Source organism: Staurois parvus, unplaced genomic scaffold (genome assembly GCF_062004578.1).
Source record: "Staurois parvus isolate SC_StPar_1 unplaced genomic scaffold, SC_StPar_1.0 ptg000917l, whole genome shotgun sequence".
Classification (NCBI taxonomy): Eukaryota; Metazoa; Chordata; class Amphibia; order Anura; family Ranidae; genus Staurois; species Staurois parvus.
Genome location: NW_028318713.1, coordinates 827,296 through 839,722, shown reverse-complemented (window position 1 = coordinate 839,722; position 12,427 = coordinate 827,296). Strand labels below are relative to the sequence as shown.

General features: G+C 47.8%; 1 protein-coding gene across 8 annotated transcripts in view; it reads right to left on the bottom strand.

Annotated features, from left to right (window-relative positions):
• DAB1 (DAB adaptor protein 1) overlaps nucleotides 1-12,427 on the bottom strand; it is a 1,130,661-nt gene that overhangs the window by 792,339 nt on the left and 325,895 nt on the right. For 7 of the 8 annotated variants that reach the window (XM_089656556.1, XM_089656558.1, XM_089656557.1 and 4 more), the window contains exon 2: nucleotides 11,469-11,520. The gene's annotated coding sequence lies outside the window, so the exon portion shown is untranslated. Of the gene's footprint in view, nucleotides 1-11,464; nucleotides 11,521-12,427 lie in introns of all 8 variants that reach the window. The other variant, XM_089656555.1, reaches the window with a different exon arrangement.

Sequence of the window (12,427 nt, the reverse complement as noted above, 5' to 3'; positions counted from 1 at the left end):
CCCTCTGTAAGGGGTCCAGGACAGCAGGGGGGCCCAGGCCGCTGGGTGAATTGGATGTGGGGGGTGAGGGTGATCAGCCTGGTAGGGTGGGGGAAACTACTGGAACTGAGCCCTGTATGAGTCTCTCTGCAGCAGCTGAAAGCTGGCTTGTTCTCTTCTCCCTCCCGCTGGCTTTTCAGCTGCTGCAGAGAGAGCCATACAGGGGATCGGTCCCAGTAATTGCCCCCCGGCTGCACCCATAACCCTCTTTGTGCACTACATGTTCCTCCTGCTACCCAGGACCCCCTGTGTTTCCCCACCCCCGCAGTGCTGCTGCCTTCCCTCCTCTCCTTCACACCAGCAGCTGCAAGCACACAATGGGATCCTCCAAGATGGAGAGCGGGGGGAATGGTCTGATAAATATGTCACATTTACCAGCCCCTTATTTTCTTGAAGGAACGCATTCACTATATCTGGTCCCTCCCCCCCCCCCCAGACCCTGCATTCACTATATCAGCTCTCCCCGGACCCTGCATTCACTATATCAGCTCTCCCCGGACCCTGCATTCACTATATCCGCTCTCCCCAGACCCCGCATTCACTATATCTGCTCTCCCCGGACCCGGCATTCACTATATCTGGTCTCCCCGGACCCTGCATTCACTATATCCGCTCTCCCCGGACCCTGCATTCACTATATCCGCTTTCACCGGACCCTGCATTCACTATATCCGCTCTCCCCGGACCCCGCATTCACTATATCCGCTCTCCCCGGACCCTGCATTCACTATATCCGCTCTCCCCGGACCCGGCATTCACTATATCTGGTCTCCCCGGACCCTGCATTCACTATATCCGCTCTCCCCGGACCCTGCATTCACTATATCCGCTCTCCCCGGACCCTGCATTCACTATATCCGCTTTCACCGGACCCTGCATTCACTATATCCGCTCTCCCCGGACCCCGCATTCACTATATCCGGTCTCCCCGGACCCTGCATTCACTATATCCGCTCTCCCCGGACCCTGCATTCACTATATCCGCTCTCCCCGGACCCCGCATTCACTATATCTGGTCTCCCACAGTACACAGAACATGGAAATGCAATTATTTTAGTAAACATAAACTGCTAAATACCTTTTCTCATCAACAGTATATAGCAGTCTTGTGACTTCTATCAGTGTCCAGCAGAGCACTGGTTAAAGCTTGCAAGAGAAGTTTTCATTCTGCTCTAGGAGGATGCAGAACCCCTGACCCTCTGTCTGGACAGTGCTGATTGGCCCTGTGCTGATCACATGCACCCTCCCAAGAAAAAAAAAACCTCTCTAGCAATACACACTAAATTGGACATGTGCAGAATGTCTCCACATGATATGTCTCATCAGGAGATTAGAGGGGAACACTGGAAGAAGGGCAGGATCAGAGAAGACAGGATCAAACAGCATTTTGATGCAATGCAGAGGATTAACCCCTTAGGTTCCACAGTGAGTATAACAAGCATGCTTTCCTGCATCTACAGACTGATTGTACTGTTGTGGGTTTAGTAACACTTTAATTAAAATATGCAGCAACAATATTATGGAATATAGTATAATTATGTGCAGAGCCGCACATAAGCCCTGAGGCCGGGGGGCAGAATGTATACAGTTAATATAAAGTCAGAAATCTCCACCACGCGGTATGCGCCCTTCTGTTGGTTAGGGAACCCTGCGTATTACAAGAGCTCCAATGAAGGTTCTGGAGGCTGCAATTAGGACACAAAGCATTTATCAGGAAACTAAAATTGCCTGAAGGTATCTGGGGACCAGTCTTTGTATGTATGATCCAGCCACCCTTGGGCATGGCCATTGATGTAAGGCGAACAATCCTAACAGCTTGGCTCGGCTGAGTAATGTGTTAGCGTCGGTTGAGTTGGAATCTGTTTTTTTTAACCTCGTTAATTGTTCATGTAGCACCCTCCTAGTTTAACTAGAGGGAGCTAGACTAATGGTTAGTGAGGAGCTGGTTAGCAGCTCAGGTGAGATATCTAGAGGGGTCAAATTCTGGTCAGGACTAGGAGACTCTACAGGTCAGCCCCTCTGGAATTTCCCCCTGCTCTGAGGCTTTCGGAGGAGGGCCTCGGAGGCAGTGGGTGGATCTGAGAAGTGGCTGGCTGCCCTTTCATGGCACCTCAGCCAATCCCTAACAGGAGGCTTGACAAGGGGCTGGGACTCCCTTAAAAGTGTAAGAGCATGCTCAGCAGCAGGAGTCGAGGTCGGGTGGAAGAAAGAGCAGGAAGATGTGAGGCTGGAGGAGGAAGGCTTCCAGGAGGCCTAGTGGGATGGGGCCTACCTGCGAGCTTGGAGCTGGAAAGGAGGACAGCTTGGGACTCACTGTCCCCCTTAGAGAGGACCACCAGTATGGCAGGAAAGGAGCATCCCAGTTGATAAGTCTAGTAGCAGCAGCCGACCCACAAGCAGTACAGAAGAGGATCTAAGTGAGTACCCCTGTACCCCCTGGGCGGATAGGGGAAAGAGCACTCTGGTGAGAAACCAGATTAGCCTTCTGCTAGTGACTGTTCACCCCATTTGAAGGGACTGGAGCCAGATCCCCTGCTCAGGAAGAAAAGCTCCAGATTGCTGGGTGAATAGGAGTTCATCTGAGGTCTGGAGTGGGACAACTAGGAGCTGCTGGCTAGCTCTCCAACAAAGCTCCAGAGAAAAGAAGCTTGTGAATAGTCCAGGAAGTTGTCCTCAGATTTTGGTTCCCTTTGGCATCCTATACCCCCCCCCCTTACCCTATCCAAGTTTTAATCCCCTCAATAAAAATAACAAAACAAATGTTCAAGGACTGTTTTCTGCCTGCGGATGAGAGCTTGTGTGGAAAAATGCTAAATGACGGGCTGTGCAGGACTATAGGGGGGCCCAATTCAACAGCAACCCATAAGGGGGTAGTGCTACATTCAGACCAAGGTCCAAGGTGTATCCGCCAAAGAGGACCATTGGATCGAAGTAGAAAAAAATGTCAGGTAGAATCACCTTATTTCTTCTTTATAATGACTTCTTCTACCAGAAATGGCTGGATCTTCTGGAAATGAACAGGACAATAACTCACAATATGTTCTCTCTTTAACTGTGAAAGGTCCCCAATAAGTGGTGGATATTAAAGAATAACTGTGAAGAACTACCTGACACCCCGACTGGGTATCTTTACCAAACTACAGCCGCCTCCACTCTGGAACCAGAGTAAAGCAAATTGACTGCGAGCATCAGACAGAACCAGTGCTGGAGTAAAACAAGGACTGATTTGTGATGGACCAGTTGGCACCCCGTCTGGATGCTTCTGTCAGAGAACTGCTTCCTCAACACTGGGACATAGGAAAAAGTTATTATAGCTGGGCATTGCACCCAAGAACTAGGCGGCACTAGTATAGGTGCAACTGGAACTGTTTACTGAACAGAAATACAGATTTTTATACACTTCAGAAAATAGAGGCAGTCCCCACATGAACAATAAAAACAAACATTACACATTGGGATAAACATCCCACACTGATTAGGTAACGAGGTCAAGTTGATACCAGACTTATCCCATCATGTAGGAACCTCCAGGAGGACTAGCCAACAGACAGAAACAATAGGTGACTCAATTAACAATGGGACAAAGACACAATAGTAAACACATCACACCTTAATAAACGGGTTACAGCAAAAGACTTCAGCATCAGCCTGTTTTGAGCTGGTTATTTGAACATCTGCTTAGAGACTTTGGGTCTAGGAAGGGGGTTGAAGCATTCAATGCTGGTTTGGATACAGAGAACCCAAATCTGTATCCTGATACTCCAGTTCTCTGTGTGTTTTGGGGAGACATGGACTTGAATCCGAAGTAAAACTACTCTAAAAGGTCCCACCAGGCACACAGCTCCCAAAGAATAGAGCCCACTCAAACCCCAGGGCCATAGTCCATGGGCAAGAGGCTAGCCTGCAGTCTCCTCCAAGCCTGTCCCCATGGGTCTGTCACTTGACTTTGTTAACAAGCAGCACAGAATTTATACACAAAAACCCTCCCCCCCCCCATAAACAGGTATGACACACATTCCATTCCATAATCAAATATGTAGGTATGAATGTGAGTTAGGGACCTTAGATTGTACGCCCCTTGAGGGTTAGGGACCTTAGATTGTACGCCCCTTGAGGGTGAGGGACCTTAGATTGTACGCCCCTTGAGGGTTAGGGACCTTAGATTGTACGCCCCTTGAGGGTGAGGGACCTTAGATTGTACGCCCCTTGAGGGTTAGGGACCTTAGATTGTACGCCCCTTGAGGGTTAGGGACCTTAGATTGTACGCCCCTTGAGGGTGAGGGACCTTAGATTGTACGCCCCTTGAGGGTTAGGGACCTTAGATTGTACGCCCCTTGAGGGTTAGGGACCTTAGATTGTACGCCCCTTGAGGGTTAGGGACCTTAGATTGTACGCCCCTTGAGGGTTAGGGACCTTAGATTGTACGCCCCTTGAGGGTGAGGGACCTTAGATTGTACGCTCCTCGAGGGTTAGGGACCTTAGATTGTACGCCCCTTGAGGGTTAGGGACTGATGTAAATGTACAATATATATGTAAAGTGCTGTGTAAATAGATGGTGTTATATAAGTACCTGAAATTAATTAACTTTATGACACTGACAGGTAAAGAGGATAACAATGATTATCTCATTACAATGGCATCTGAAAGTCAGTGGGATATATTAGGCAGCAAGTAAACATGTTGTCCCTGAAGTTGATGTGGCGAAAGCAGAAAGAAAAGTGAGCATCACAGTTTTGTGTGTATGGGGCTGCGTAGCCGCAGACCGGTCAGGGCGCCCATGCTGACCTGCTGTGCCCATGCTAACCTGTGCCCGTGCTGACCCGTGCCCGTGCTGACCTGTGCCCGTGCTGACCTGTGCCCGTGCTGACTCGTGCCCGTTCTGACCTGTGCCCGTGCTGACTCGTGCCCGTTCTGACCCGTGCCCGTTCTGACCCATGCCCGTTCTGACCTGTGCCCGTGCTGACTCGTGCCCGTTCTGACCCGTGCCCATGCTGACCCGTGCCCGTTCTGACCCGTGCCCGTGCTGACCCGTGCCCGTGCTGACCCGTGCCCGTTCTGACCCGTGCCCGTGCTGACCCGTGCCTGTGCTGACCCGTGCCCGTTCTGACCCGTGCCCGTGCTGACCCGTGCCCGTGCCCGTTCTGACCCGTGCCCGTGCTGACCCGTGCCCGGGCTGACCCGTGCCCGTGCTGACCCATGCCCGTGCCCGTGCTGACCCGTGCCCGTGCTGACCCATGCCCGTGCTGACCTGTGCCCGTGCTGATCTGTGCCAACAGCCAAAAGTGCTTACAATGGACATGTGAGCATCAGAGCTGGACCACGGAGTAATGGAAGAAGTTGGTAGCCTGGTCTGATGAATCATGTCCATCATGTGGATCGGGTGCATCACTGAACTGGATGGCGGTATGTGAAGAAGACAAGCCGATGAAGGCTTGGCCAATGTTCTGTTGGGAAACCTTGGGTCCTGCCATTCATGTGACACGTCCCACCTAGACATTGTTGGCGGCCAAGTACACCCCTTCATGGAAACGGTATTCCCTGATGGCAGTGGCCTCTTTCAGCAGGATAATGCACCCTGCCACACTGCAAAAATGGTTCAAGAATGGTTTGAGGAACACAACAAAAAGTTTGGTTTCCAAATTCTCCATATTTCAATACAATTGAGCATCTTTGTGAGGTCCTGGAAAACAAGTCCGATCCATGGAGGTCCCATTTTGCAACCTTCAGGACTTAAAGGATCTGCTGTTAACAGCTTGGTGCCACATACCACAGATACCTTCAGAGGTCTAGTGAAGTCCATTCCTTGATGGGTCAGGGCTGTTGGTGACAAAAGGGGGAACTACTCAATATCAGGTGGGTGGTCAAAAAGTTATGTCTGATTGGTGTATATTGCCCATCTCTATTCACACGCTGCACATTCCAGCAATGTCCCTGACTTCCTCCTCAGTCCAGAGTTGGAATTCTTTTTTTTAGCAGGAATGCGGTAGTTCCTCCAGAATTAAAAGTATGTACTGGCAAGAGTGGCTTGGGCATGCTGGAGGATCTATTGATGCTGGCTGCTAGGGTGGACTGTTGCAGGAGGAAGAGGAGTTTATTGTTGCTGGCAACTGGAAGCTCTATTAAAGTTTGCTGCTCGGGGATCTGTTGTTTCCAGTGGGGTTCTATTGTTTCTGATTGGAGATCTATTGTTGCTGGTGGGGTCTTGTGTTGCTGGAATGGTCTATTATTGCTGGGAAGGATCTATTGTCACTGGGAGGATCTATTGTTGCTAGGGAGGTCTATTGTTGCTGGACGATTTCATTGTTGTGGGGGGGGGGGTCTATTGTTGCTGTTGGATCTGTTGTTGCTGGGGTGTCTTTGTTGGTGGTGGGGGGCATTTTGTTGATGGGGGCAATCTGTTGTTGCTGGGGGATCTATTGTTGCTGGTGTGATCTATTGTTGTTGCTGAGGATCTGTTGTTGCTTGGGAGGATATGTTGTTGTTGGGGATATATTGTTGCTGGGAAGCTTAATTGTTGCTGGGAAGGATCTATTGTCACTGAGGAGGATATATTGTTGCTGGGGTAGTCTTTTATTGCTAGGAAGGTCTATTGCTGTTGAGGGGTTTTGTTGTTACTGGGGATTTATTGTCGCTGGGGGATCTATTGTTTATTGGGATGTTATATTGTTACTGGGAGGATCTGTTGCAGGGGTGTTAATTTGTTGCGGGGAAGCTCTGTTGTTGCTGGGAAGGATCTATTGTCACTGGAGAGGATCTATGGTTGCTAGGGTAGTCTTTTGTTGCTAGGAAGGTCTATTGTTGCTGAGGGGTTTTGTTGTTACTGGGGGATTTATTGTCGCTAGGGGAACTTTTGTTGCTGGGGTGGTCTTTTGTTGTTAGTAAGGTCTATTGTTTCTGAGGGGTTTTGTTGTCACTGGCGGATTTATTGTTGCTTGGGGATCTATTGTTTCTTGTGAGGATATATTGTTACTGGGGGATTTATTTTCGCTGGGGGATCTATTGTTTCTTGGGGGTATATTGTTGCTGAGGGGATCTATTGTTACTGGGGTGGTCATTTTTTCCTGGGAAGCTCTGTTGTAGCTGGGATGGATCTGTTGTCACCGGGGGATCTATTGTTGCTGAATTGGTCTTTTGTTATGAGGAAGGTCTATTGTTACTGAGGGGGTTTGTTGTCACTGGGGGATTTATTGTTGCTGGGAATCTATTGTTACTGGGTGATCTATTGTTATTGGGGGGGCTTTTACTGCTGGTTAACGGGGAACTATTTTACTGCCATCAGTAACAAACTCCATACAAATTACTTAGCACTACAAAACGATCCTTGATTCTGTATTCTTCAAAGGGTGGTACTGGGAGGTAGGTAGGGGGCGGAGACAAGGGCGACTATGGGGGGGATGGGAACCTAGTCCTAGCTTTTTTTTTTTTCTATTTTTTTTATTTATATATATATATATATATATATATATATATATATATAAATATAAAAATAAATAAATATATAAATATAAAAATAAATAAATATATATATATAAAAATATAAAAATAAATAAATATATGTAAAAATATAAAAATAAATAAATAAATATATATATATATATATATATGTTTTTTTTTCTATTTTTTATATATATATATATATATATATATATATATAAAAATATAAAAATAAATAAATATATATATATATATATATATGTATATATATATATATATAAATATAAAAAATAAAAAAAACTAGAAAAAAAACATTATATATAACATATAATCGCTGAACATCCTCTCAAATACCAGGCCAGCCATTTCCCCATCTCGGCTCCGAGCCGTTCGGATGATTTACGCTTCTCTGGGCAGGCTGGCACAGGCCTTATCACCAATTATACCTGGCATTTCCGATTCGTCGGTGCGTGATCTTATGGCAATTACACAAAACCCCCCCCCCAAAAAAAAAAAAAACAAGAAAATGATTTGCCTTAATATGGAAGGACTTGGGCACGGCTCATTGCGCTGAAAGACTTATGTAAATCTTGCGTAGGTCCTTAAACGCAAATATGTTGGTTAATAGCACCCTCTCCAGTCAGGCGGAGGATTGAACCCGTGGGCCTCGTAAACAATGCGCTGTTTTGGGAAGATTACATCCGTTTAAACAGCTGCGAACATGGCTGTCAGCAAATCCATTCCCATTCTGTCGCTGAGCCGCTGTGCTTGACAGGCAATGCGGAATGTTTTATCTGCGTTGGCACGGCTATAAAAGTAAGAAAACTTCCGACTTCTCAGAGGCCGTGACAGTTGTTTTGCCATTTATTTTTGGTTAGGTGCTCAGAAACTTTTTTTCCGGAAATGGAAAAATGAACAATGTACATCCCTCTGTCAGGTGTACTAGCCTCAATCCAAAGCACCTAGGACGATTTCCGTCTCCTTTCCCATCCCTCTGCTGTTTGCACTTCTGATAGTCTAGCACACGGGTGTCAAACTCAATTTCATCAGCATTATGGTTTCCCTCAAAGGTTGTATCTGTAATAGTCCAGAGCACCCCCCCTCGTACATTAAATGTAAGTAACGGTGGTCTGACCATTTGGGAACTCGAGGGCCCGGGGTCAGTAGGGGTCCCCATGAGATGCCCCTGGTACCTTTCATAGGCTTTTTTGGGTGTGGTTTGAGTGTGGGCGTTCTCCTATTGCCCGGGGGCCCCATGAGTTGTCAGTCTGCCCCTGGTCCAGAGCCCCCACCACCATCAGAAATCAAGAGTCCCCCACCCTCCCTTACATCACAGTGCAACCCCCTTACCTTGTGCTGCTACTGGGAGGAAGCTGAGAAGCAGAAAGTGCAGGGTCTGGAGGAGGACCATAGGAGGGCTGGAGTCAGCTGCCAGAGTCTGCTGAATGATGAGACCAGGGGAGGCAGAAAAGAGGGGGTGCTGCGGCTGCACAGAGAGGTGCAGGATCTGTAGGAGGAGTTCTGTTCTCTCTGCTGCCATCTGCTTAGACAGGAAGGAAGGGAGGGGAGCAGAGATGAGCCTCTCCACAGCTGCTGAGATGGGGGGGGGGTGGTTGGGGCAGAGATGAGCCTCTCTGTGGCCACACGGAGAAGTTCAGGATCTGGCGGAGGAGTTCTGTCCTCCTCTCTGCTGCTGACTGCTGAGACAGGAAGGAAAGGTCGGGAGCAGAGATGAGCCTCTTCACAGCTGCTGAGATGGGGGGGGGGGTGGTTGGGGCAGAGATGAGCCTCTCTGTGGCCACACGGAGAAGTTCAGGATCTGGCGGAGGAGTTCTGTCCTCCTCTCTGCTGCTGACTGCTGAGACAGGAAGGAAAGGTCGGGAGCAGAGATGAGCCTCTCCACAGCTGCTGAGATGGGGGGGGGGGGGTGGTTGGGGCAGAGATGAGCCTCTCTGTGGCCACACGGAGAAGTTCAGGATCTGGCGGAGGAGTTCTGTCCTCCTCTCTGCTGCTGACTGCTGAGACAGGAAGGAAAGAACGGGAGCAGAGATGAGCCTCTCCACAGCTGCTGAGATGGGGGGGTTGGGGCTGAGATGATCCTCTCTGTGGCCGCACGGAGAAGTTCAGGATCTGGCAGAGGAGTTCTGTCCTCCTCTCTGCTGCCAACTGCTGAGACAGGGCAGGTGGAGATGAGGGGGTGCTGTGGCTGCACAAAGAAACGCAGGATCTGTAGGAAGAGTTTTGTCCTCTTCTCTGCTGCTGACTTCTCAGACAGGGATGGGAAGGCAGAGACGAGTCTCTCCGCGGCTGCATGGTGAAACGCACAATCTGTCAGAGGAGTTCTGTCCTCCTCTCTGCTGCGGACTGCTGAGACACGTTGGGGGAGTGGACAAGGGGGAACCCACAGCTGCAGGAGAGGTGTGAAGGCCACATAAAATGTCCTGGTTGGCCAGATCTGACCTGCTGGCTTTGTGTTTGACATATGTGGTCTATGCCGACCCCAAAGGAGCAAGGGGGACACGGTCACAGTCTGCGATTGACAGCCTCAGCTGTTCATATTTTCCTGTGCTCACATGGTCTGTATAAGGGGGTGGTGCGTCCATTCCTTCCACTCAGGTCTCAGATTACACTCATCTTCCCGCTCTACGCTGTGCAGTGTGTGATGTCATGTCTCCAACCCCTGCCTCGCAGAGCTCAGAAATGCTGTATAAAACGTTTGCTATAGGAGGCTGTGGAGGAGAGAGGGCTGCAGATAAACAAGCACAACTTACGTGGGAGGATTTAATCTCTGTATATCACCTCACTGGGTATATGGAAGTATTTACAACCACTCTGAATAAAAAGCTGCCGACACCAGAATTAAAAAAAAATTGCATGAGCCCAAAATCAAAAAGTAAGTCCTACATTGCTTGTTGGTTAGCACTTCTGCCGTGCAGTAATTGGGTCATGGGTTTGATTCCCAACCAGGTGCGGACTGACAACTCATGGGGCCCCCGGGCAATAGGACATCTGGGTACAATTACCAGTTGCAAGTAGCTGAACTGAATGATATAACAGCAACCTGCTCTCTAGCTCCCTTGTCTCCTCCTCCAATGCTCATCTCTAGGACTTCTCCAGAGCTTCCCCCATCCTCTGGAACTCTCTACCCCAATTTATCAGACTATCACCTACTCTGCTCACTTTTAGGCGATGTCTGAAAACCTCTCTCTTCAGGGAAGCCTATCCTGCCCTTAGCTAAAAATGGAATCTTCTACTCTTCCAACCAGTCCATCCCCCACAGTTACTACCTTTTGTACCACTAGCCCCTCCCTCTTAGATTGTAAGCTCCCAGGATCAGGGCCCTCCTATCCCTCTTGTATTGAACCAGGGGCAGACTGACAACTCATGGGGCCCCCGGGCAATAGGGGATCATGGGGCCCCTGTGTCCTTGCCCAAACGAAAAAAAGCCTATGAAAAAGGTACCAGGGGCATCTCATGGGGCCCCCTACTGACCCCGGCCCCTCGGGCAGTGCCCAAGTTTCCAAATGGTCAGTCCGCCCCTGTTCCCAACCATGGCGCCTCCTGCATGGAGTTTGCATGTTCTCCCTGTGTTCACGTGGGTTTCCTCCGGGTATTCCGGTTTCCTCCCACACTCCAAAGACATGCTGGTAGGTGAATTGGCTCCTGTCTAAAATTGTCCTAGTTTCATCCCTGGCCATGTGGGATCTCCTGCATGGTGGGGGTTGGGGAAAGACCTGGCAACCTACCCTGTAAAATAATTGCTAAGAGAATTCGTGGAAGAAGTGGCTTGCGAGTGACGGTCCATGCAATTGCCAAGGGTGGGATACAACTGAATGGATAGATAGAGACATGGCTTGTATCTTCATACAACACTGTGATCCTGCTGTTGGCGGTATTGGCAACCCTATCCATACATTGTAACACATTTTGCTGACTGGTATCTCTCCTTTAAGGAAGTCGCTTCATCGTTACTAACAACGAATAAACTCACCTACCTTATTCTTCGCAGAAAACAGCTTGTGGTGAGTATTCAAAAACGGACATCACCTGTAATGAAGAGACAATTATGAGGACGTGAAAGTAGAGTTCATCTTTTTTTCCACATTTTGTACTGTTCCTGTCTGTACAGGGAAACGTTCTTTCAATTTTACAATTTTATTTACAGTCAACAATATTTAAACTGCTTTTTTTACCTGGGCAAATGTTTAATTTTTCACACAGCTTTTTTTTGTGTAGAAATTACTTTAACCCCTTCCCGCCCCCCCCACACACACACAATTGCATATTTTCTGAATGCAGAGACTCTGGAGAATAAAATGGAGGCAGTTGCAATTTTTTTTTATCTCATACGATATTTGCAAAGCTATTTATCACACACATACTTCCAGGAAAAATTAATTTTAGTGCAAACACAAGATTTGTATCCATGTATTTTTGTAAAGATTAGGCTACTTCGAGTACATACCGTTGTGTTCAAAATAATAGCAGTGTGTGGAAAACAGTGAATAAAGCTCCAAATTATTATTATTATTATTATTATTATACAGTATTTATAAAGCGCCAATAGTTTGCTCAGCGCTGTACATTACAAAGGGGGACAGAACATGTGACAGAACAATACCAATACAATGCAAAACATGAGGGGATCGAGGGCCCTGCTCTTTCCAGCTTACAATCTAGGAGAATCCTTCTAATAGCTTTTATTTCCATCCACACAAATGCATTGGGAACACGACACATTCTATTCCAAATCACAACATGAAGAAAAATACATCAAATTTGTGTTGTTCCTCTAAAAAAAATGGAAGAAAAGTGAATATTAGACGGTTCAAAAAAATCGCAGTGTTTGTATTCTTCTTTACAAACTCAAACATTCACTATATAAACTGAGAAATGTTTGAAGATTTTGCTTTCCTTTGAATGACTTCATGAATATTTGGTTGTAGTCGCACTG